This window comes from Orycteropus afer, unplaced genomic scaffold, assembly GCF_000298275.1.
Source record: "Orycteropus afer afer isolate SDZICR_OR568_19922 unplaced genomic scaffold, OryAfe1.0 scaffold00151, whole genome shotgun sequence".
NCBI lineage: Eukaryota > Metazoa > Chordata > Mammalia > Tubulidentata > Orycteropodidae > Orycteropus > Orycteropus afer.
This window is the reverse complement of record NW_006921738.1, coordinates 517677-545310: the sequence shown is the minus strand read 5'-3', so window position 1 is coordinate 545310 and position 27634 is coordinate 517677.

Genomic DNA, 27634 nt, shown 5'->3' with positions numbered 1-27634 from the left:
TTAATGTCTGAAATGATGGAGTGGCATGGTAGTTTGGACATTTGGGACATCTTTGACCTCCACCTCATGGGGACCGGCCTCGTGTTGATCTAAGAGAAATTGTTCAAGCAGCTGCTTACTGAATAACTGGAGATTGAGGCCACACAGACACACCTCAGAAGAAAGGTGTGGTGATCTACTTTTGAAAAGCCACAACTATTGAAAACCACATGGAAGACAGTTTTACACTGACACACATGGGGATCTCCATTAGCCAAAATTGACTTGACAGCTACTGGTTTACACTGTCAAATTTCCTCAGGCAGTTAATATCTGTGGACCAGAACATCAATTGTTCAATCAAAGGAAAAGCTACCAACTCCAAGTACAGGCAAATGAATCATTTCATTACCACCCACACATAAAATCTGGTGAACTATACATGAAATAGAGGAGGTTATGAACTTTCTGTCAATATTTATAAATGTAGCAACACAACGCCTACAAACCAAAATGAAACCTACTACTATCAAATCACTTTCAGCTCATAGTGACCCTGGAGGATAAAGCAGAACTGCTCTATAGGGTTTCCAAGGATGTAAGTCTTTATGGAAGCAGATTGCCTCATCAGACTCCCACGCAGTGGCTTGTGGGTTCAAACACCCGCCCTGTTGGTTAGCAGCAGTAGCCAGTTGAAGAAAGGGAATATATGTTCACTAACCTTCCAATTGGGAGCTCTGGTAGCATAGTGGCTAAGACACTTGCCTGCTAACCAGACGGCTGGCGGGTTCAAACCCACAAGCCACTCCTCGGAAGGAAGGTTGGGCAATCCTACTATCCATAGTGATACTGTCTCGGAAACCCAACGAGGGGTCACTATGAGTCGGGGCCGACTTGACGGCACACAACAACAACCACATTCCAGTTACCCTAACACCCACCTAGACTTATTGTCCAACTTATAAATCACTGTGATTACGTTCCTTCATGGAATTCTAAGCTTTTTATTTATTTTTCCTCCGCCCTTTCACATCTATGTTGAGCAAAGCTGTGAAAGAGTAACACATAATTAAAATAGCAAAAAAGAAATTGATGGAGAGCAATAGGCTTAATTTTGGCCTGTAAAAAGCTTAAGAAAGCTATTTTTTTTTAAAGAAATTATTATGTATATAACAACATGGAAAACTTATAGGGTTCTTGATACCTGTTGTCTAAGGATCCCAGGCACTCCAACATCTACCCCAGAGTTTTCATTGGCTAATTGTAAGAAATAGACTGTCAGACCTTTCTGCTTAGTCTGTCTTGGTCTCAAAATTCCACTGAAATCTGCCAACACAGGTGGCCTTGCTTGTACTTGAAATACCAGTGAGACAGCTTCTGTGTTTATTTTCTAGTGCTGCTATTAGAGAAGTACCACAAATTGATGTCTTGACAAACAGAAATTTATTCTCTTACAGTTTAGGAGTCCAGAAGTTCAAATTCATAGTGTCAACTCTAGCGGCTGGATGAAGGTCCCTTGACCTTGGGCTTCAGCTCTGCCTCTTATTCCAGGCCCACTCAAACTAGAGGTGTCTCCTAACTCAGGCAGCTGCTGGCTGCTGAGGCTGACGAACCCAAGGTTGGCAAGTAAAACTGGCAAAATCCCAACCTCAGCAGGCAACGTGGCAGAGCATAAGTTCAAGTCCAGGAGCTGGAGATGAAGACTTAGCCAAATGCCAGATCCCAAATTTTCTAACAAGCTACAAACCTTTTCCAAAGTTCTTCTATATATACTGGAAGCAGGCCACATGCCAAACACAGTTCCCATCCACAGGTCTCACAGCAGATTTAACCATGGAGGTGATCACAATTTCATCATGGTGAATAACTATGTCCAGCTGCCAAGCTGCTCAAAACCATGGCCCAGTCAAGTTCCCATAAAACCTTAACAGCCACAGCTTCCAAAATCAGAGCAACCCACAAGTCACCAAAGTGTGACAAAATGACAGATAGATTGTGCTTAATATTATCAGTTGCCTTAAAATGAGCCAGGATGTGTTGTGTAAACTACCCATTCTAGATCTGATCTAGTGTCATGAAAATTATATAGAAACCTAAGTTTTTATTTTAACTAGGTAAATCAAAATGATGGCCAGAAATAAAATCTCTTTTTTTCACTTAGTAGGGTAACTTAAGATTTTCCTTTGAGGGATAGCATGCAGAGTGTTAGCTGATAAATGAAGTGTGCTCAGACTAAAGTGGTTAGAGACAATTAACTCCTTTAATTCCTGGGAAAAATAGGAGTACTTGTCCCTGCTTCTCTGCAGTGTACCAGTCAGTATTGCTGTAGTCTTTGTTGAAGCACACAACATGAACTAAAGTCACTGAGCCACCAGTTAGTGAAGCCAATTATAATTGAAGAAAATTATAGTTGTCAAATGTATATGATATATACGTAATATAAGATTTATATAGAGGCTGAGCAGTATATATATATATATGTTGTTGTTGTTATGTGCTGTCGAGTCAGACCCAACTCATAGCGACCCCTCCTTGGGTTTCCGAGGCAGTTTCACTAAGGAAGTAGATTGCCCCATCTTCCTTCTGAGGAGTGGCAGGTGGGTTTGATCCGCCAGCCTTCTGGTTAGCAGCCAAGTGCCTTAGGCACTATGCTACCAGAGCTCCTATATGTGTGTGTGTGTGTGTGTGTGTGTGTATGTAAACTCACTCACTGCCATCAAGTTGGATCCAACTCATAGCGACCCTTCCTTGGGTTTCAAGGCAGTATCACTATGGAAGTAGATTGCCCAGTTTCCTTCCGAGGAGTGGCTGGTGGGTTTGAACTGCCAGCCTTCTGGTTAGCAGTCAAATGCCTTAGGCACTGCACCACCAGAGAATTATAATCTTGAGCAAGGAGTAAATTAAAGGGATTATTGTTGAAGACGACAGCTGTTCCTGGTTTAGATGTCAAAATGTATTGTCAACTTATTCTGAACAGTCTATACATTTAAAAGTCCTGAACATTTCAGCTTTTCCAGAGCCAACAATGTATATTACATTGATGGATGTTTCAGTGAAAGTATTTTTTTTTTTTAAAAGTCTTTTTTCTCTTTGAATAATATTTTTATTATCTTATTTTTATTACATACATACATAAATGTACACATATTACAAATACAACTTAAGGAATTTTCAGAGTGATCCCATCTACATAAGCATCACTCAAATCATAAACGGAACATAACTATAGCTTTTCTTCTAACATGTCTGTTTTACACACTTCTATGTACTTGCTTTTTTTTTTTTTCCTGCCTACACATGGCAACATGGCATCCAGTACTAATAACCTTATACTTGACAGATAATTTTGGAAACACCCTACTATTACCTTCATTCTCCAAATGGTTGATTGCAGAATCTCACAGAATAAATCTATGAAGATCCCCAAAATAGTGCTTTCTTTGCAAACTGACAATAGAGTTTGTTCTTTTGGATCAAGGTAAGTTACAAATAATGGAAAATACTGGAAGCTCTGTAGTGCCCACTTTCAGCTACCACTCCCCCACCATCAGGGTAACCTATAAAGGACTTCTAAAAATACAGATTTTAATGTCTGATTTCAGGTATAGGTTTTAGAACTTTTTATAGATGGAATCAGATACTATCATGCTTTTTGGGTCTGAATTATTTAATTCATTATTGTCATTGGATTCACGTACATTATTCTGAATAGAGGTAGTTTTTAATATTCTTATTTTGTAAATAAATTAAAGAAAACTACAATTCATGTATCCATGCTACCCTTGATTGTATAGGATCAAGCAATATTTTGTTGTTATATATAAGCTTGTCATGAATCACAGTTAACTCCAGGGCAACTAATTTCAACAACAAATGCTTTATGGACACTGTACTGGTTCCTGTTTGGGACTATTAAGCACAATGCTGCTATGAATATTCTTGTACACAACTTTTAAGAATATAAGCATGTTTCTAAGCTTCAGACTCATAGCGACCCCTCTTTGGGTTTCTTAGGCAGTGTCTCTATGGAAGGAGATTGCCCAGTCTTCCTTCTGAGCAGTGGCTAATGGGTTTCAAAACACCAGGCTCCTGGTTAGCAGTCAAATGCCTAGACTTTAAAAAAATTCATCTTATTTTATTTTTCTTTCATTTTAAATTAAATAATTTTTTGAAGCAACCTCTGCAATTTTTTTCCAGTTTCAAACCTTGAGCAGGTTGTTAACATTCTACAGTTATTTTTTTCAACAGCTTCTTTTCTATGATGTATTTTTTGCATATTTCTATGTATTTGCTCACTTTTATTCTGTCCACACATAGCATGCAGTACTAATCACCTTATACTTGAGAAATGACAAAATATTACTTTACTTTTAACCTGACAGTAGAATTTTTTCTTTTGGAACAATGTAAGTTATAAAAAAAATAATAAATTATGTGTATCAATATATTTTCTTAAACGACTGACTGTGTATTTACTGTATGCTCCAATAATGATTCAAATATGGTTACAAAACCTATATAGAGAATGTTCGGGAAAAAACAGGGACTATTTTGAAACCTATCTACCTATATAGATTGGATATTGGACATCTATGCAGCACCAAGTGGCGGTTGGGAGATATATTTTTTCTAAAATCTTCTGAGTAGCAGTTGATTTTACTGAAATAGTGTCAGTTATTTTGGCATGATATTTTAGTATTTGTTTTAATATGTTCATTTATTTAAATATAAAATTACTTGTTTGAAATCGTACAAACTCCTTGAGTAAATGAATCTATTTACCAAAGTATAAAATCCATTTTAAAGATGTCTTTATATTAATATATTTTTACAAAAAAAACCCCATAGAAAAACATAATGGGTAAAATTGATATTTTCACAATTGCCAGCTAATTAGAAAATAATGCGAAAATAAAAATAGTGGCATAAAGCCTGTGAACATGAACACATAGTAGTACAGTTATTATTCTTAATTTTAAAGGACAAAGAGTGCACTTTCACCATGATTATATCAAACCACATGCAGAGAGTTTCATAATCTATTGTTATTGCTCAATAAGGGAATAATTTCATGTGAAGATTGTGCATAGAATAGTGGTTTTACACTTGACTGGAAAAACAAATTTCCCATATTTTAGAGTAAGTTTCCTGGGAATAATATGTCTATTTATATATGATTAGCTGGAATTCTCAGATAGGTGGATGATGCACTTGTTTAAAATTAAAGGAGACATTAGAAAAGCAGGTAGGAGGAGTGAGTGAAATGACGTAAGCAGGAGCAAGAAGCACAGCAGTGAGTAAGAAAGATACCTCACCTTGATGTGGGTGGTGAGAAGGCAATGAAAATATGCTATGGGGACAAAAATGAGAGGGTTTTGGAAGCAAACTCAGCTTTAAAACATCCTTTTCAATATACTTGGAAAGCCAAAAGTGCTTTGAAAGAGTAGTTGGCCTTGTTCACAGGCCCGTAGTGGGTGTTGCGTAGATGGTCACCTGACAGCAGGCATGAAGAATGTGTCTGCCACTGTAATTTAAGGGAATCAGGTCATGGACCTCTCTTTGCATGATGGGAACATTATGAAAGATAGGATTATTTGAGAAAAATTAAAACCATTATAGAATAAATTCTACTTCCTTTACTATTTCTTATTCAAGACCTCCCCTGATTCTAATGAAAACTATTAGAAAGGTTAAAAAGATATACATTGAGATTAAATAGTTTTTGATTCCAGTTCTGGACTTCTTACTTACTAACAACGTAATTTAAGTGTTTCAGAACACTTAATTGTGCTTATGAGGAACCTGTACATAGCCTAGGTGGCTGTCATTCCAACAAAACTACATGATTTAAAATCAGGAAGGGAGTGAGTCAGGTTGTAAAGCACATACATTACTTATCAAAATTTGTTTTAAATACCATAATAATATACTTTAATATGATTTGCTTCCTTCATTCTACTATGTGCTATAATTTGTGAGACTTAAGAACAGTGTTATAAGTGAAAATGATTATATAAAATAAGAATATATAAATGTATAGTGCCTAAGGCATCTGACTGCTAACCAGAAAATTGGCACCTCAAACCCACCAGCCACTCCTTGGAAGGAAGATTGGGCAATCTGATTCCAAAGGGCGGTCACCCTGAGTCCGATCGACTCAACAGCAGTGAGTTTGTTTCTTTGTTTTTAACCAAGAGAATTATTGAGCAGTGTGTCTATAAAGTGATAATTAAGAAACCAAACCAAACCAAAGGCAATCAGAAATGCCTGAAAAAGTAAATACTGTTTTAGAAAACCATCCAACTAATAAGTAAACTAAACATTGTTATTTGTTATTATGTGCCGCCGACTCGGCCCCGACTCATAGTGACCTCTCCTTGGGTTTCCGAGGCAGTATCACTACGGAAATAGGATTGCCCAACCTTCCTTCCGAGGAGTGGCTGGTGGGTTTGAACCGCCAGCCTTCTGGTTAGCAGTCAAGTGCCTTGGCACTATGCTACCAGCGCTCCTAAACTAAACACAGCATTACTTATTTTTGTTATTTTATTTGTGTAAATTATTAGATATAGGAAAAGTAAATGCATTTGTTTTTGATGATTAAACTTGCCATTTAAATGATACAGATATAGCAACATAAAATACTTTTTTTCCCCCAAATCCACTTTCACAAGCTCTAGTCAGTTATGTATAATTTTCAGTTTGATACTGCAATAACTATTTCTTTTCAAGCTTAAAAATAAATTTACTCCAAGCATGAAAGACCTATCTCACTAAATTTAAAGATCCCTGAAGATAAATTCTGTCTTGTTTATAACTCTATGACTATCACCAAGAGAAGTGAATGGCACCTAGCAGCCACTCAGTAAATATTTGTTGATATTGTTAGAAAACAGAATGTATCAGTTATTCACTTTTGGGGTTAAAGATGGAGGGATATCTACGGGAAATAATTTGATATATGTAATTCTTCCTAAAAATAATAGCCGTTATAATAAATATATTTAAAAAAAATGAATGAAAAAGACATAGCCTCTATCCTCATCTATTTTTCAATCTGAACATAAGACCACATACACAAAACTAAAGAAATAAAATAAAATAGGATCTATGATGCTGGCATTGATGAAACATAATAATTAAAAAAAAAAAAAAAAAGGAAAGTTTAGTTCACCTTTGGTGGCTGAGAAGGCTGACAAGGAGTAAAACATTTGTTGGATCTTCAAGGAGGTTGAGAATGGAGTGAAGCAAAGATAAAAAGTTACCACAAGGAATATTGGAGGACAATAGTGCCATCTATAACTAGCTCTCTGTGAAGGGGAGACTTGGACACAAGACTCACTCACTCACTCACTCACTTGCTGCCATCCAGTTGACTCCAACTCATAGGGACACCCATTGGGTTTTCAGGGTGGTAAATCTTTATGGAAGTAGATTGCCCTATCTTTTTTCCAGGGAGAGACCCATGGTCTTGAACTGCCAGCCTTCTCGTTAGTGGTCAATTGCCTTAGGCCCTGCACCACCAAATTTCCTTTGAAAACAAGACTAGAGGGCTGAAACAGCACATGGAAGAAGTTTAGATTTTAGCCTGTATGACTTCTACTCAAAGTTTCTAAAAAAAAAACTGAAGTTCCTCACTTAAAAAATGAAAAAAAATCATTGTGGAAGATATTCATGAAGCAAGGCAAATGAAGTCACGGCTCTTTTGGGATAACCAGGAAAGAACAGAAGAAAGTTTTTCAGACAATCATGAAAAAAGAGATCACCTTCAAATTGTCATCTCTGACTCATAGCGACCTCATGTACAGCAGAACAAAATGCTGCCTGGTCTTGTGCCAGCCTCACGATCCTCGCTATACCTGAGCCCATCGTTGCAGTCACTGTGTCAGTCCATCTCACTGATAGCCTTCCTCTTCTTCGTTGACACTCCACTTTACCAAGCATGATGTCCTTCTCCAGGGAATGGTTCCTTCTGACAACATGACCTAAGTAGGTGAGATAAAGGCCGGCCATTCTCGTTTCCAAGGAGAATTCTGGCTGCACTTCTTCCAAGACAGATTTCTTAGTCATTTTAGTGGACCATGGTACCCTTAGCATTCTTCTCTAACACCACAACTCAAAATCATCAACTCTTCTTCGGTTTTCCTTATTCATTGTCTAGCTCTCACATGCATATGAGACAATTGAAAATACCATGGCTTGGGTTAGGTGAACCTCAGTCTTCAAGGAGACATCTTTGTTCTTCACACTTGAAAGAGGTCCTTTGCAGCAGATTTGCCCAATGCAATATATTGTCTAATGTCTTGATTGCTGCTTCCACTGGTGTTGATTGTAGAACCAAGTAATTTGAAATCTTTGAGAGTTTCAGTCTTTTCTCCATCCACTATAAAGCTGTTTATTGGACCAGTTGTGAGGAATTTTGGTTTCTTTATATTGAGGTGCAATCCATATTGCAGACTGTAGTTTTTAATCTTCATCAGTAAGTGCTTCAAGTCATCCTCACTTTCAGCAAGCAGAGTTGTGTCATCTGCATATCACAGGTTGTTAAATGAGTCTCCTTCCAATACTGATGCCACATTCTTCTTCATATAATCCAGCTTCTTGGATTTTTTTGCTGAGAATAAAAGTTGAATATGTATTGTGAAAGGATACAACCTTGATGCACTCCTTTCCTGATTTTGAACCATGAGGGATCCCCTTATTCTGTTCAAATGACAGCCTCTTGATCTATGGACAGGTTCCTCATGAGTACAATCAAATGTTCTGGAATTCCCATTCTTCTTCATGTTATCCATAATTCGTTTTGATGCACACAATTGAATGCTTTTGCATAGTCAATAAAACATAAGTAAAGATCTTTCTGGTATTCTTTGCTTTCAGCTAAGATCCATCTGACATCAGCAATGATATCCCTCATTCCATGTCCTCTTCTGAATCCAGCTTGAATTTCTGGAAGCTCTCTGTCAATATAATACTGCAGCCATTTTTTGAATTATCTTCAGTAAGATTTTACTTACATGTGATATTAATGTTATCATTCAATAATTTCTACTTTCTGTGAGATTATCTTTCTTTGGAATGGGTACAAATATAGATCTCTTCCAGTCGGCTGGGCAGGTAACTGTTCTCCAAATCTCTTGGCATAGCCAAGTGGGTGCTTCCAGCATGGCATCTGTTTGTTGAAACATCTCAATGGGTATTCTGTCAATTCCTGGAGGCTTCTTCTTTGCCTGTTCCTTCAGCACAGCTTTGACTTCTTTCTTCAATACCATTGGTTCTTGGTCATATGCCACCTTATGAAATGGATGAACATTGACCAATTATTTTTGGTACAGTGACTCTGTGTATCCTTTCCATCTTCTTTTGATGTTTCCTGCATCAATCAATATTTTGCCCATAGAATCTTTCAATATTGCAACCTGAGGCTTAAATTTTTTCCTCAGTTCTTTTAGCTTGAGAAATGCCGATTGTGTTCTTCCTTTTTGGTTTTCTAACTCCAGATCTTTTCACATTTCATTATAGTAGTTGGCTTTGTCTTCTTGAGTTGCTCTTCAAAATCTTCTGTTCAGCTCTTTTATTTTGTCATTTCTTCCATTTGCTTTACCAACTCTCCACTCAAGTGCAAGTTTCAGAGTCTCTTCTGACATCCATTTTGGTCTTTTCTTCCTTTCTTGTCTTTTTAATGACCTCTTGCTTTCCTCATAGATGATGTTCTTGATGTCATCCCATAATTCCTCTGGTTTTTGGTCATTGATATTCAATGCATCAAATTTATTTTCTAAATTCAAGAGGGATATTATCAAGGTCATATTTTGGCTTTCATGGATTTGTTTTAATTATCTTCAACTTCATCTTGAACATGCATATGAGTTGTTGATGTACTTCCTCAGTCAGCTCATGGCCTTGTTTTAACCAAAGATATTGAACTTTTCCAGCGTCTTTTGCCACAGATGTAGTCAATCTGATTCTTGTGTATTTTATCTGGTGAGGTCCCCATGTATAGCTGTCACTTACATTGTTGAATAAAGATATTGGCAATGAATAAGTCATTGGTCTTGCAAAATTTTACCATTCAATCTCCAGTGTTATTTCTATCACATAGCCATGTTTTCCAACTACCGATAACTCTTCTTTATTTCCAACTTTTGCATTCCAGTCAGTCACCAGTGATAATCAACACATCTTGATTGCATATTCGGTCAATTTCAGAATGTGAAAGTTGGTAGAAATCTTCAATTCCCTCATCTTTGGCTTTGGTAGTTGGTGCATAGATTTAAATAATAGTAGTATTAACTGGTCTTTGTTGTAGGCATATGGATATTATCCTATCACTGACAGTGTTGTACTTCAGGACACATCTTGGAACAGTCTTTGTGATGATGAATGCCACACCATTCCTCTTCAAATTGTTATTCCTGATGTAGTAGATCATTTGGTTGTCTGTTTCAAAATTGCCCAAACCAGTCCATTTCAGCTCACTAATGCCTAGGATATCGATCTTTATGTGTTCCATTTCATTTATGACAACTTCAAATTTTCCTAGTTTCATACTTGTACATTCCATGTTCCAATTATTAATGGATATTTGCATTTGTTTCTGCTCAATTTGAATCATGTACATCAGCCAATGGAGGTCCCAAAAGCTTTACTCTATCCATATTGTTAAGGTCATCTCTACTCTGAGGAGTCAGCTCTTCCGCAGTCAAATTATGAGTGCTTTGTGATGTGATACATTCATCTTCTGGCACTATATTGGACAATGTTTCAGGGTTATTCATAAAGTTTTCCAGTAATATATCAGGCAGTGTTTCACTGCTATTCACAAAGTTTTCAAGTGAAAACCTTGTGAATAGCAGTTTTCATCCAATTGAATTCTCTTTCTCTCCAATTGACAAGTGAATGGCCTCTTCCTTCTTTCGATGCTGTCTTTGCCCAGAAGCTTCACTGAAGCCTGTCCACCATGGGTAACCCTGCTGGCATTTTGAACACCATTGGCATAGCTTCCAGCCTTACAGCAACACGTAAGCCAACACAGGATGATAAACTAACAGACAAGTTCATCTCCCTTAGTTGTTCCTAACCTCTGCACCTGCCTACCTTGGGTCCTGCCTTAAATAGAGCTGCCCTCAAGTGAAAAGCAGCCCTGAGCCCCACACCACACTTTCAAATTAGTGTTGCTAAATTATCCTTTATATAGGAACGATGCTATATACGAAGAGCAACTTTTCTCCTTTCAGCAAAACAGAAACAAAGCACCTCCACGTATAATAAATTATTTAAGGACGCTCATAGGACATGATTGGGATCACTAGAAAATGGAATTGACTTAACATTATGAATACAATGGGTATAGGCTATGATGGTTCTTGGGAGAAAATTTAATTGTATGGATTTTTCTGGAACTCCTTTATAAATGTAGGATTGTAATGTATCCATGTTTGATATCTGTTCCTATTGTTAACTTTTTGTATTATAAATGGGGAAGACATCTTAAAGAGAAGGAAGAAAGGGAGGGAGGCGGGAGGAAGAAAAGAAGACAAAATAGCATAGAAAAGATCAAAGTGATTGATATGTAGGGAATTTCTGCATGTTGCTGTACTTAAGTGTTGTTTCTTGACAGAGAGGCAAATATGGATCTTGCTTGCTTTCTTTTTCCCAAAGCTCAACTTAATTAATGCTGTCATATAGCTCCCGGTAACAGACTCACACCATAACAGTCCTCCCACGCCACAAGATCAATGGAACCCTGGAAGCTAAAACAGAAAGAAATTAGAATGTGCATCAAGTTTGTGAAGTTCATAAATAAAACACATTTGCCCTTCATGTATTTTTAAAGAGATTCTTGTTTCATTATATCTTGTAAATGGTTTCTCTGTTCACTACAGCAGCTAGAATTGAAGTCTCTTTGGTGGTGTTCCATTTTTCAGAATAACAGAATAGCATTCAGCTTTAATAAAGCTTTAAGTGGTAGTGTTAGTATGTTTAGGTGCTCTATTATTATATAGAGACTTTGTAATGTCTGAAAGAGAACTCATTAATTTCCCTTCATTTCTTCCCTCTTTTCTCTTTAGCCCAAGAAAACCAAGGCTATGCTTCATGCTTTGTTTTCAGTAGCATATTGGAATATACTCTAGGAAACATTAATAATTTAGAGCAGTATTTAGGAATATACATTCATGTAAGTCTGATTATATTTAGATTATATAAATTTTAGATGAAAACATTACTTTTGGAGTCATGATATTTAAGTAACTAATTTTTAACCTAGGACCAAACTCTGAGGAATGATGGAGGTGAATTTTATATAAAAGCACTGCTTTATGTAAATATAAAGCATTGTCTCTCTCATTTCTAATGTAGTTATATGTTACATCAACTTTTTCCTTTTGATTTTCCACTCTATTTTCTTTATCAATATTGAGTAATCCCAGAACATATAAACTGAATAATTAGTGTCAAAGTTCTACATTTTTTCCTTGTTGATAATTGATATTTAATAGTATTGACAACAAAGATTATGTGGAAAAAACATATTTAACTAATTAATGAGTTCATATTTTTGGCATCTTTGAAAAATAACATTTTAGACCAAATATTCTTTGAATTATTGAACAAACTTTCTGATGTTTAAAAATTAAAAAAATAGAACATAATTTATGATACCTAAAATTGATGATAGTGTTAAAAATTATTCTAAACAGATATAATAAAGTCCATTAGTTGAGCCAGTTTCCATTCATGACAACCCCATGTGCTACAGAGTACCACAGTGTGTGCTCTACTGGGTCTTCTTGGTTGTAATCTTTAGGGAATGAGATTGCCAGGTCTTTCTTTCACAGCACTGCTGGTGGGTAAGATTAGTAATTGTTGGCAAAGGAGATGTGAAAGACCTATTATATTCACTGATCTGAGCACTTGATGAATTTCTTGGAGCATCTATCCAAGGTTTCCACATATATTTTAGTTTTTACGAGAAGCAATAGTACTTATGCTACATGCTTATTTTACTTGACTATAGCCCAATTTTGTAAATCCTTGATTCTTTCTTTCACCACTACTTTTAGTGAGCTATAGAATTTTCAGTAATAGATTTTATGACTTTTTATCTACATGTTCTGCACAGACTATTAAACTACTTTTAATTGGTATGAAAAGTATGATTTAAAAAGGAAATTGGTTCATTAACTTTCTTATTACCAATTTAGAATTATGTTTCCTTATTTCCCTTTTATACTAAGTAATAATGCATAACTTTAAGACAGTTTGTTAAAACTATCTCAGTTCTTTTAATCTTAACATTTTAAGATTTTAATAACTTCAATCTGTTTGTAATTTTTCTAGAATCTCTGCAACATGGATGAGAATATTGACCTGTTTTTGCCCAAGGATAAAGGAATTATAATTAAATATGATCACAAAATATATGTATTTTTGACTAATACTAGCTATTGTTAATTTAGCATATGAAATCAATATTTTGTCAAAGCAATGAAATTAAAGTTTTTATAGTTAAATGTGAAGAAGAAAACGATATAAATAATGTACTGAAAAATAACATTGCATTAATGCACTACACAATTTCATTATTGTATTATTTCATTACCTCATGAAATGAAAAATTAATGCTTAAATATACCAGTAGCTAAAATGCTCTATTTTCTGAGGTTGCCTGAATACAAAAGACAAAAGTTTTATTTTTTGAACACAATAATGCATGTGAACAAAAGCATTTATGTCAATTATGTCTTTTCACCCAACTTATAAATATATGTGTGTGTATACTGTGGTGAGTAGCTACTGGGATGTTAAATGCTTGTGTGTGTGTGTATATGTGTGTGTGTGTGTGTATATATATATATATATATATATAGAGAGAGAGAGAGAGAGAGAGAGAGAGAGAGAGAGAAGAGAGAGCATAAAACTGAATATATTAAAAACACAGTTCCTAATTCTCTGGAAATATTTTATTAAATATGTTTGTGATATACAATGTCAAAAACATAATGAATATAAATGCCCATTTTATAGTTTCTTATTTTTTTTGCTAAGTCTGTTCATATATTACCCTAAAATTTGGCACACAAATAGTCCAGTTTCAGGGTTACTCTAAAAGAACTGGATGTATAGCATACAGATGAATCTGTGAGTGGAGACCAGATTAGCCTTTTGGATGTTAACAGGCCAACTAAACATCTAAGCTCTAGTTCAGTAAGTTAGCAGGCCAACTCTTAACCTGTTTAGGTGGACTGCATTCCTAGAGTTTACTGAGTTTCCTGCTAATTATTATTAAATATCATTTTCTGTGAATCTAATTTACTTTATGTTAAAAATTTCCTAAAAGTGCATGTGGGTTACATATGCACATATGCACGCATACATGTGCATGCACATCAAAGATGTTTTAAGATTTAATTTTCCCAAGTATGGTGTGTACCAAAGAACATTGTCATAACCTAAACTTTTCATAACAATTATAGTTAATTGCTTGGCTGCTAACTGAAAGGTCAGAAGTTCAAGATCACCCAAAGTTATTTAAAAAAAAAGGCCTGCTACGTAATTACTAAAAATCAGTGATTGAAAGTCCTGTGGAGTTTGTTCTACTGTGGTGGCTTACATGTTGCTATGATGCTGGAATCCATTCCACTCATATTTCCAATACCAACATGGTCACCCATGGGGGACAGGTATCAGTAGAGCTTCTATATAGACTAGGCACAAAAGCCTAGTGATCTACTACAGAAAATTAGCCAATAATAAACACTCAATCTGAACAGGAGTGGGAAGGTGAATGGGACTTTACCTATGAATATATGTAAGTTTGACAGAGGCTATTTCTACTTGTGACTTTATAGGTGCTGCAAATATATCCATGAATATAGTGAAGCATAGAGGGGACAATGCTATAGAAACATCTTAGTCATAACCAAACATCTTGAGGAAATCAATCTCTGAGCATGGATGGTCAGGACCATAGTGTCAAAGAACACTAAGGTCAATTTCCATAACACAGTCCACAAAGACAGTGTTCTACATCATACTGTGGTGAGTAGCTACTGGGATGTTAACAATGCTTGTGAGTGGCAGTCTACCTGGCTACCACTGCTAAGCTCTCTGAAAGAAATCACAATAAGAGGCCCCAGAGAGAGTGGGAGAAAATGTGGAACAGAACCCAAAATCATAAAAAAGACCAGAATTCCTTGTCTGATGAAGACTGGTGGAACCCCTGAGACTATGGCCCTTAGACACCCTTCAAGCTTGCAACTGAACTCAATTTTGACTTTAGGGAGATGAATTGTGTTTGGCAGCCAAACAAAAGACAGATCTATAAGGTGAACAGTACTATCAGGAGGGTATGCACTAAGCAGGTTAATTAAGTATATGAGATTAAGAGGATGGTTTTTGCTCAGGGAAAGAGTAAGGAGGGTGGGAGGGGATGGGAAGGAAGAATGAAGGGAAGATGTGGGTGCAGGGAGGAAGTGGGAAGAATATTCTTATAAATGTATATGCCTTTGTGTGTGTGTATACATACACATACACACACACAGACTTATATGTGTATATATGTATATATATATACATCTTTGTTAATTTCCACCACATGCACTTTATTCCAAATGAACTTCACCTCTCCTAGAACCGTAAATCTGAATGTCACTCTCTAGTTTAAAGTTCTTCAGCTTCTCCTCATTGCCTAGAACTGTGCTTCTCAAACTGGATGCCTGATGGAGTTCCATAGGTAACAAAAAATCATAAGCAAATACAATTCATTTCCCTAAAGTCTCAATATTGCCTCAAATTTTGAAGAAAAACTCAGTGTTTTTATATTCAAATGAACATAATATCCTAAAAAATAAAATAAAATTAGCCAATGAAACCATATGTTTTGTCGTTTATGAGATTGCCATGAGTAGGAGCCTATGAGACAGCAATTAATAACAATAGCTAACATGGAGGTAATGTAGAGTAGAGGAGGGTGGTTTGTACCACATACAATGACATGTGTAATTGATGTTTGAGTGACATTCTTGTCTGGTCTCAATTGGTAATTCAGAGAATAATCTTTATTTTGAAACTTAGAATAAGTGAAGATGAAGGGAAGTCTGGAGATAGTATGAAGAAAAATTGGGAAGTATTGAACTTGTTGGCCTGTATTTATTTTAACAATGAGGCATGGTCAATTGCTGAGATTAATAACAGCACTTATTCATATTACTTAATAATTAAGCTTACACAATATTCATGTAAGGAGCTCTAGTAGCATAGTGCCTAAGGCACTTGACTGCTAACCAGAAGGCTGGTGGTTCAAACCCACCAGTCACTCCTCAGAAGGAAGGTTGGGCAATCTACTTCCATAGTGATACCACCTCGGAAACCCAAGGAGTGGTTGCTATGAGTCAGGTCTGACTCGACGGCACATAACAACAACAACAACAACATATTTGTGTAATTTGACAAACTCTTTATATACATTATCTCACTTTTTAAAAAATGTCTACTGTTATTTGGGTGAAAGTTTACAGAGCAAATTCATTTTCCATACTGCAGTTCATACACATTTTGTTTCATGACTAAAACACCAAAAACCAAACTCATTGTTGACGAGTAGATTTGATGCATAGCAACCTCTCCTTGAGTTTCTGAGGTGATATTCTATGGAAGTAGATTGCACCATCTTCCTTCTGAGGAGTGGCTGGTGGGTTTGACTGTAATTCTCTCAATGTAACAGCTCTTTCCCATTTCTCCCCCATTATCTCATTTAATCTTCACAAAAAATACCACAAAATGTTATTATTTTATCTATTTTACAGATGAAAATATTGAGACACAGAGGAATTAAGTATCAGCCATTCGTGATGCCTGGAGACACCATTTATATTCTGTAGAGTATTACAGTGGGTACTATTCACAGTGTCTGAATAGGATGTGAATTTTTGACTTTTGGTCATATACAAGAATCACCCCTATCCAGTTGACAACTAGCAAGATAAAGAGGCTGGAGTCAAATCTGTGTAATTTGACTTCTGTGCTGTGTTCTTAAACTTTTTACCCATGCTAGGAAATATTGTCATTCAATTTCATTTTTTTCACTTATTTTCAATCATAATTTCACTGACCATGTGCAGTTTATCAATGTAAGTATAACCTACCAATGTTGGTAAAAATTACCAGTTTCTTTTTTTTCTATTATGGTCACTGTGATTATTGAATTGAAGTATCCTATGATTTATCCACTTGAACATTTTCAATATATCAATTTTAGTAAACTACAGCTCATCCTTCATATAATTTTCAGCATTTTTTTTCATGAAACAATTTTAAATGAAAAAAAAAAACACAACTATTTATTCATAATAGGTACTATGTCTGCAGGTTATGAGAAATAAATGAGTATTTTTCTGTAGCAACTGATTGCTGTGTTATTGAAGCAGATAATGTGAAAGAATTATTAGCAAGTCCATCCATAAATATAAAATTGGAAGACATAAGTAAAGAGGAAGAAGTTAATAAGAAAAAAAAAAAATACAGCATGGGATTCATTTGGCTTGATTTTCCAACTGATGATCCAATTTTTAATGAAATTTGGAAACAAAGATAGGTTAATATGCCAATAAGCTGTGAGATGTAGTAAGATTAAATGAAGATGACTTATCACAATTAAGTTTGGTCATAAATGGAGATAAGATGTAAATAGATTTATTATTTGAACAAGGAAGATTTGTGTTTATAGGTAGAAGTTTGATAAACCAGTAGAACGTAAGATATAATCAGGCAAATAATGTAATTCTAGGATAAAATTTTATGTAGTATAACAAAGTTTTTCTTAGATTCCAGACAATATGAGAAATGATAGGACAAAGTCCAATTCATCATAGAACCTTAGGAGAGGGTTAACAGCCCTAGAAGGTAGCAGTGAAAGATAACAGGAGAAAAATCATCAACATTGTGACAGGAAATGGGAAATTTTCTAGGAAGTAAGAGGACTGAATCCCAAAGATGGAGATCTAAGGATTAGATAATATTTTCTAAGAGGACTATTGGGGAAAGTAATGAAATACCTGGGTAACCTTTTTTGTGAAAATACTTCAGATAATGTAAGTAGAATTGCTTGAGTTCAATTATCTGAGGTATTTTCCCAAACAAGGTTACCCAGGTATTTCATTACCCCATCCCAGTAACTTACAATGTGAGTTCGCTTTCCCAAGCAAACCTTTCTTTGTCTTTTTACAGTAATGGGCTCATACAGTACTTGTCTTTCTGTGATAGACTTATTTCACTCAGCATAATGTCCTCCAGGTTCACTCACGTTGTGAGATGATTCACATATCCCTCATTGTTCTTAATGTAGCATAGTATTCCATTTTTATTGACGAAGATCAAAGACTACAGCCTTCAGTAGATTGGACCTCAAAATAAAGAACAAATATCTTCCTATCTGGACTAATAAGAATCATGATGAATGGAGAAAAGACTGAAATTAACAAGTATTTAACTTTTTTTGGGTTTATAATCAGCATCCATGGAAGTAACAGTTAAGAAATCAAATGACATATTGTACTGGGCAAACTTGTTGCAAAAGACCTATTTAAAGTGTTAAAGAGAGAAAAATGTTACTTTGAGGACTAATGTATGTCTTATCAAAGCCATGACATTTTCAATTGCCTCAAATGCATGGGAAAACAGTACAGTGAATACGTAAGATAGAAGAATCGACACCTGTGAATTATGGTGTTGGTAAAGAATATTGAATATACCATGGGCAGACAGAGGAATGGACAAATCTATCTTGGAAGGAGTATGGACAGATGCTCCTTAGAAACAAGGATGGAGAGAATTCATCTCATGTACTTTGGACATGTTATCAAGAGGGACCAGTCCCTGGAGAAGGACATCATGCTTGGTAGAGGAGAGGCTGAAAAAAAAAAAACCCACTGACATTGAGCCAATTCTGATTCATAGCAACTAGTAGGGGAGAGGTTCAGTGAAAAAGAGGAAGACTTACAGAATGGATTGACACAGGGGCTGCAACAATGGGCTCAAACATAACCACACTCGTGAGGATGGCACTGGACCAGGCGGTGTTTCTTTCTGTTGTACACAGGGTTGTTATGTGTTAGAAGTGACTCAGTAATATCTAAAAGCAGTAACAATCTTTATAGCACTTTTATTGAATATGTTTTCTTTGTTAAATACAGTTCTACTTCATAAGGTGTGATAGTTGGAATTGTGTGTCAACTTGGCTGGACCACAATTCTGAGTGGTTTAAGCAGTTGTGATGTAGGATATTCTCATGATGAGATCAGATATTAATGTTTTGAGCAGTCAATCGGTTGAAAGGGAGTTTCCCTAGGGATGTATCCTTCTTCCAATATATTTATGGATATCCTGGGAAAAGAGACACTCTTCTGTGGATCAGGATCCTGTTGTTGTGCCTACAACTGTCCGTGAGCAAACAATCCACCATTCAGCCTGGTGATCTTGGATTCATCACTTATTGGAGTCAATAGCTGGTTTACTGCCTGCCAACCTTGAGCTTGTCAGCCCCTGCAACTGCGTGTGTCAGGAAAAGCCTCCAGCTTGACGTTTGATCCAAGAACTTGGGATTTGCCAACTTCTATAAGTGTATGAACCATTTTTCTAAGATAAATTTCTCTCTCTCTCTCTCTCTAAGCTTTATTGGTTTTGCTTCTCTAGAGCACCCAGCCAAACACATAAGGTACTCATAATTCTCTTAGTGCTAAATGTAACTTTAATGAATAAGCATTAGCATAAATAAATTGATTGTGGTCTAGATGAGTGTACTTTTTTCATGTGAATGAAAAAGTCCAATCATAGTAGAATATCATTTATCAATTATTTTTATTTAAAAGAGATTAATATGGTTATCAATAGTAACTTGAATTTAAAATAAAAGATGGTATATATTAGAAGAATTGCAAAGTGCACAAATTAAAATTTAATAAAACTATTGTATTATTTTAAGAAGAGATAATAAAGGCAAGTTAACTACCACTGATAATTGCTACAAATAATCATTCATACAAGAAGAAACCAAGATTATATGGGGCAGATACTGCCAGTTACTCAATAATTTTTCATTTTCTGTAGGAATGGGTTGAATTTTGCTTATGATGGCAATATCTTCTGCTAAAATATTTGCTTCTTGACTTACTGGCAAATAGGGTTGGCCACATGATATATTTCTGTTTAATAAGATACAGGTGATTTATTCCAAGAAAACTTTTTTTTTCTTTTTTTTAAATTTTCCTCACAAAAGTATCACCTCTTCTTACTTTCCATTCCTGCATAGACAATGGTAAAGTGTCAAACTTAGACTTGCAACAGCCATTTTTTAATTTTGAGGCTAAAAGTGAGAAGTTAAGAGTAATAGAGAAGTCAAATCCAATTCTGTTTTTAACTGTCTTTAGACAGCAAAAATTTCCTAGCATAAAGATGAAAACCAGAAAAAAAAAAAAAATAGAGGCCTGATGAAATGATTATTAGCTTAGGAAATAATGCCAGCTGATCATCTCTTGCAAGACTGGCTTATGTGGAAAGGCTGAGTCAGGGTATTATGTTCTCACATTTATCAGCAAAGTAACATTTGATAGGATAGTGAACTTCATGAATTTATCATGTCTACAATTAAGAGGCTAATATCAGTAATTTATTTTATACTGAGGGGATGAGAGACCAAAATCTAGGTTGTAGTTTGATAATGTATATCCAATATTATATTCTTAGAGTTGCAAAGATAAATTATGTTTGAATAGGAAAACACTTCCCAGCAATTATCTACAGAAAGCAGCAAATGCTCCATGCGATAGTTACCCATATTCTGGGTAGTTTTTTTAAGTTCATGATCAACATCATAATGCAGCCAGTGATGGAACTGAAAGATTTCTTTATTTCAAACCCAATTTCTGCCCTAACCCCACTGTGTTTAAGTATTTATTTATAATTGGATTCAGGACATACTGTGAATATTTGAAAATTATATATATATATATATATATATATATATATATATATATATATATCTCCTTGAAAGTTTAAATAAGGATTGTTCCTTATTCCCATTGCCTTTTAAACAGTATAGGGCTGGCCCTGTATATTTTTGTTTAAGAACTCAGCTGTAGACTAATATAAAAGTTGAGGCTCTGGATTCTTTATAGCTATGACCTTGGATTTCTCCATGAGAGTGCCTCTTTATGTGTTTTTCAATATACTCTCAAACTTTTACAACCCAATCTAATAACTGTCACAGAAGACTTAGAGGAAATATGGGCATATATAACTAGCAATCTCGGATAATGGCTTTGATTTCAGTAAAGCTTCAAAAACTCTTTTGTTACCACATAGGCCTATGTAAGTACATGGCGCACCTTCTCTCAGGAAAATATACAAAAAGGCTAACATGTCTAAAACTGAAAAAAGTAGAGTAGACTAAATATAAAATAAAATGATTTGTCAATTTCCAAGCATTCACTCTCATTGTGGCCATCAGTAAGAGGAACAGGTTAAGAAATAATTCTGGGAATATTCAGCAAACTTCCACCTTCTGAATGAGAGCACCTCAGTGGATCATCTACCTTCCCCATCCCGTTAGCCCCAAAATTAAAAAATATATATATATTAAAAAAGTTTGAAAAAGACACTGATGTCAGTACTGTTTGCTTCCTAATTCCCATCACATGGATACAAGTCATTCTTATCCACAAATGTTTAGGAATTATCTTGGAGACAGCTAGCCAGTGTCAACTCTCTCCCACTTTTATTAGCCTTTTTAATTTTTTCTCGATTTTATTGTAGTATAAAATTTATAAAAAGATTAACATTTTATTCATTTTTAATGCACAACATAGTGACATTAATTATGCCCCCCATGTTGTACAATCATCACTATGCCCAAAATTGTTTATCACTCCAACAAGAAACTCAGTACCCCTTAACCAATAATTCCCCATACACTTCTCCCCCTAGCCCTTGGTAACGTTTTCTCTGCCTGGATCTCTCAAAACATATAACTAACACAATAAAATTTTAAAAAGAAAGAAAATGAAAAACTATACATAGCAAACAGTAGTCAGTTTACAAAAGGAGCCGTAGTGGCACAGTGGTGCTTGGCTACTAAGCATAGCGCTGAGACCCACTAGCTGCTTCCCATAAGAAAGATAAGGCAGTCTTCTTCCATAAAGATGTACAACTTAAGAAATCCTATGGAACAGTTCAACTTTGTGCTATCGGGTCACTATGAGTTGGAATCCACTTGACAGAAGTGGATTCAATCAATGTACATTGTCCTGGGTGGCAAAAATGGCTTGCATTCACCTACAGGGCAATCTACCTCTGTAGTGATACCTTGTTGGAAACCCAAGGAGGGGTCACTATGAGTTGGGTCTGACTCCATGGCAAATAACAACAACAACAACAACTAACCTAACGGTTGGTGGTTTGAACCCACCTGATAGCACTGTAGAGGAAAGACAAGGTACTGTATTTCCTTAAAGATTAAATACAAGAAAACCCCATGGGGAAGTTCAGTTCTGCAATATGAATCAGAATCAACTGAACATCAATAAATTTGGTTTTAGGGAATATAGCAGGAACTTAGACGGAACAAAGAGAAATGTGTTTTAGAATATGATGTGAAATTGCCTGAGAGGGGCAAATGCTGTCATGAAAGAGAGATCAAAATGGTACCAGAAGCACTGCATGATTTGAGGTGTAGAGTTTCATATCCTTAGTCTCACACACAAGTAAAATCTTGCTGAAGATAGTTCAGAAATGGTTGCAGCAATATATTGACAGAGAACTTCCAGAAATACAAGCTGGATTCAGAAGAGGAGGTGGAACGAGGGATATCATTGTTGATGTCAGATGGATCTTGGCTCAAAGCAAAGAATACCAGAAAGATGTTTACTTGTGTTTTATTGACTGTACAAAAGTATTCGATTGTGTGAATTATAACAAATTATGGATAACATTGAGAAGAATGGGAATTGCAGAATACTTAATTGTGCTCATGAGGAACCTGTACATGGACCAGGAGGCTGTCATTTGAACAGAACAAGGGAAAACTGCATGGTTTTAAATCAGGAAGGGAGTGTGTCAGGGTTTTATCCTTTCACCATACTTATTCAATCTGTATGTAGAGAAAATAATCTGAGAAGCTGGGTTATATGAAGAAGAACATGGCATCAGGATTGGAGGAAAACTCATTAACAACTTGCAATACACAGATGACACAACTTTGTTTGCTAAAAGTGAAGATGACTTGAAATACTTACAGATGAAGATTGAACACTACAGTCTGCAGTATGGATTATACCTCAATATAAAGAAAATAAATATCCTCCCAATGGGTCCAATAAGCAGCATCACAATAAATGGAAAAAAGATTAAAGTTGTCAAAGATTTCATATTACTTGGTTCCACAATCAACACCAATGAAAGCAGCTGTCAAGACAGTAGACCTTTTGCACCAGGCAAATCTGCTGCAAAAGACCACTTTAAAGTGCTAAAGAGCAAAGATGTCTGTTTGAAGACTAATATGTGTCTAACCCAAGCCATGGTATATTCAGCCACCTCATATGCATGTGAGAGCTGGACAATGAATAAGGAAGAATGAAGAAGAGTTGTTGCTTTTGAGTTGTGGTGTTGATGAAGAACACTGAAAGTACCGTGGACTGCCAGAAGAACTAACAAATCTGTCCTGGGAGAAGTTCAGCCAAAATGCTCCTTGGAAGTGAGAATGGCAAGAGGAAGGTTGGGTGATCTACTTCTGTAGTGATATTGTCTCAGAAACCCAAGGAGAGGTCACTATGAGTCGGGTCTGACTCCATGGCAAATAACAACAACAATCTTACCTACTTTGGTTATGTTGTCAGAAGACACCATTCCCTGGAGAAAGATATCATGCTTGATAAAGTGGAGGGTCTATGAAAAAGGGGAAGGGCTTCAACAAGATGGGTTGACACAGTGGCTGCAATGATGGGTTCAGGTATAGCAAGGATTGTGAGGCTGGCCACAGGACCTGGCAGTGTTTTGTTCTGTTGTACATGGGGTCACTGGTCACTATGAAGACAATCTAAAAGAGATTGAGCCTCAGTCCAACAGCTATACATTAAATAAATTCCTACTGGATATTGCAAAGTAACTTAGAATCCTTGCACATCATCCTAGCCTCCAGGGCTAAATCTGTATGGGGAAGTTCACCTACAGCAGAGTAACTATGTAGTGAAAGAAGTCTAAGGACTCCACACTGTAGAGATTGCCAAATGGTAAATTCTAGGCCCAGACTCACCACACCCATTCAAGTCTGACTGGTTATTAAATGAGCAAGCAATGCAAGCAAGTAAATAAACAAGTGAATTGAGGCCTTTGAAAAGGCAAGAACAGTCACGCAGAAAGAAAGTAAGAAGTTAATTTTGAAATTTGTTTTCTGAAAGAAACAGGACAGTCAGAACACATCAATTTGGTGTTCTTGGCAGGATACAATGAAATTGCCATCTATAGAAAAGAAACATGAATCAAGAAGTGGAGAGGAAGCTGAGAGTTATTCATTCCACAAATATTTATTGCAATGTAGAAGATACAAAAGAAAAAGACTCATCACTAAAAAGTAACATAATAAGTTAAAATATGTAGTTGTTGCTGAAGAGCACAACTAGTGCTACAGAAAATTAATTAAAAGAAAATAGAAAGGGAAAGGGCAGAAATATAAAAGCAAGGAAAGGAAATGGAAGCAAAATGGATTTTTTAGCCAAAATATTAGAAGTATAATCAGAAAACAAACACACACAGCCTTAGGCTGGGTTCTCTAGAGAAGCAATACCAATGTAGCTTATATATTTAGAGAATGAGAGAGAGATTTCTCTCAAGGAAGTTGCTTAAGCAGTTCTAGAGGCTGGCAAACATGAAGCCCATGGATCAAACAGCAAGCTGGAGGCTTCTCCTGACTCACACAGCTGATGACCACCAGATTGGCAGGCCACTAGCAGGCTTCTGGCTGAAGAGTTGGGTTTGTCAGCAAACCCAAGACAGGTGGGTAAAATGGCAGATTGTTGGCTCATGGGCTGCAAAGGTAAATATTCCAAAATCATCAGGGAACACAGCAAGCTATGAATTCAAGTCCAGGAATTGGAGATGATGATGGGTCAAATGTAGGATCCAAAAGGAGCAAAAAGCCAGAGACATTTTCCAAAGCTTTTCCACATACTGGAAGCAGGTTACACTCCGAAGGCAACTCTACTTCAACTAATTGATTGTTCAGAGAAGATTCCATATTAGATATGGTGATTACCATATCTAATGTCTTCATGGGGAATAACTACATCACAGCTGCCAAGCCACTGAGAATCATGGCCCAGTCAAGTTGACACACAAATCCTCACTACCACACACACAAGGCTCAGGTGAAATAGAATAAAATAAGACAAAATGTAGATGGCACAAATCTGGTTCCACTACTAACATAAAGTTTGGCGATTTGAATCCACCCAGTGTGGTACTGTGAAAGAAAGGCCTGGCAATCTACTTCCATAATGATTGTAGTCAAGAAAACCCAATGGAGCAGTTCTATTCTGGAACAGGAGTAACCATGAGTCAGAATCACCTTGACAGCAACAAGTTTGGCTTTTTGACTTTTGGTAGAAAAAATAAGTTTCTAAAAAATAAGCATAAATTTTGAAAATAGAAATAAGATAATTTTCTTTCTTAATTTTATGGAAACAACATAGTCTATATTTGCCTACAAAGGTATGTTGCAGCTGAATTGGCTTCTAAATTAGAAGTTGCATCTCCATGTTTCACTCCCTTATTCATCTGAATGTTAAGTTTTGATTTATTCATTTTAGAAAAAGGAAACCAGAGGCATAAGGACCTAAATGACAAGACTAAACAGTAAATCAGCAGCATAGCTGAGACTACGTGTCCAGACTGAATGAAGGCTAGTTCAAAAGTCTTTTCACGACAGGCAATCTCTTCCTACTTAGCACAAATCTGTTCAGCAAGCACCCTGCACATGAAATCTACTTCAATCCAGCTGCTTTTTCAAAATAAAAGAATAATGACAAAGACAGAACAGTATTTAGTGGGCAGTTGAAGAACAAAAATGATTTGCCCACCTCCATTATTTTTATTTAGTGAGTGTTTTGTTCAGGGAACTGACACATTATTTTTATTTCTATTGTAAATCCATAAATATTTTAATATGATATAGCTTATCTGTTACAACTATTGGATTATAAGAATTGTTGTTGGAAAACTGTACTTGCTAGTTAAGAAAGAAAGAAAGCAGCCACTGTCATCAAGTGATTTTGACTCATAGCAACCCTATAGAACAGGCTAGAACTGTCTCACAGGGTTTGGAAGGCTGTAATCTTTACAGAGCAGATTGCCATATCTTTTCCCCACAGGTGGATTCAAACTATTTACCTTTTTGTTAGCAGCCAAGCACTTAAGCACTATGTCACCAGGGCTCCTCCATGTGGGTTACCTACTTCTAATTAATAAAATCTTTAAAAGATATACCAGTAGTTTATTATTATTATTCTATTTAATAGAATTACTTTTAGTATAATATTTTTATACATTCCACTGTGAGTACCAGGATGTCTTATATAAAGTCAGTGTTAAAGAATTATTTATCTGATTTTCACTTATGTTTAGTAGATGAAATGTGACATAGCTATTTAACTGTTTAAAATGTGCTCTCACTTGAAAGAAATCAGGGAAGTACTCAGTCTTTGGGGGTAGTCATTTTTCCTTCATTGTTTTCCCAGATGGAGTGAAATAATACACCATATTGTTGCTCTCTTAAATGTGCTAATAGTAACACATTGTAACCACTGTTAAATCATTTGTTTTTCATCTTTCCTATCTAATGAAAATCATGGAGCTCCCACATAGGTAATTTATATGGAAATTCATTGAGTTAGTCTTCGTCAAACCAACAGATGTCAGAATCTTAGAGAAAACAGTACTTTTATCTTTAGTTAAGGATAAGTGGAAACTGTCAACTGCTTTCACAATTATTTTTCATAAAAAAATCTGCTCTATTCAAAGCTTAATTCCTCATTCTAATAAAAGAAAATTAGCATCTATTGATATTTGCTAATACCAATAGCAAGAAATAAGAACAATTTTATATTTTTCTTTGGTTCTTTCATGTTTTCAATTCGTTCCAACTTTCCTATTTCTTGGTTTGTTTTTTCTTTAGTTTCTAAATTTTACAAAAAATATTTTCATTAGCTAAATAAAAGATCGAGTGTGAATATAAAAATTTACAGTCAATATATTCATTATGCTGTGAGTTTTTAAAAAGTTCATCATCACAGTTTGTTTTAGTAACACTGGAAAATCAAAAATTCAATGAAAAAGAATCCTTAATATTAAAAGTAAAGATGATGAAAAAGTATTTTATTATTAATTTTTAAATAAAATTTTAGATAAATAGGTACAGTGTGATCTCATTGCATAAAATGAATGCACACACATACATACAAACATATCTATTTATACATACCTATACATGGGAGCTCTGGTAGCATAGTGGCTAAGACACTTGCCTGCTAACCAGACGGCTGGCAGTTCAAACCCACCAGCCACTCCTTGGAAGGAAGGTTGGGCAATCCTACTTCCGTAGTGATACTGCCTC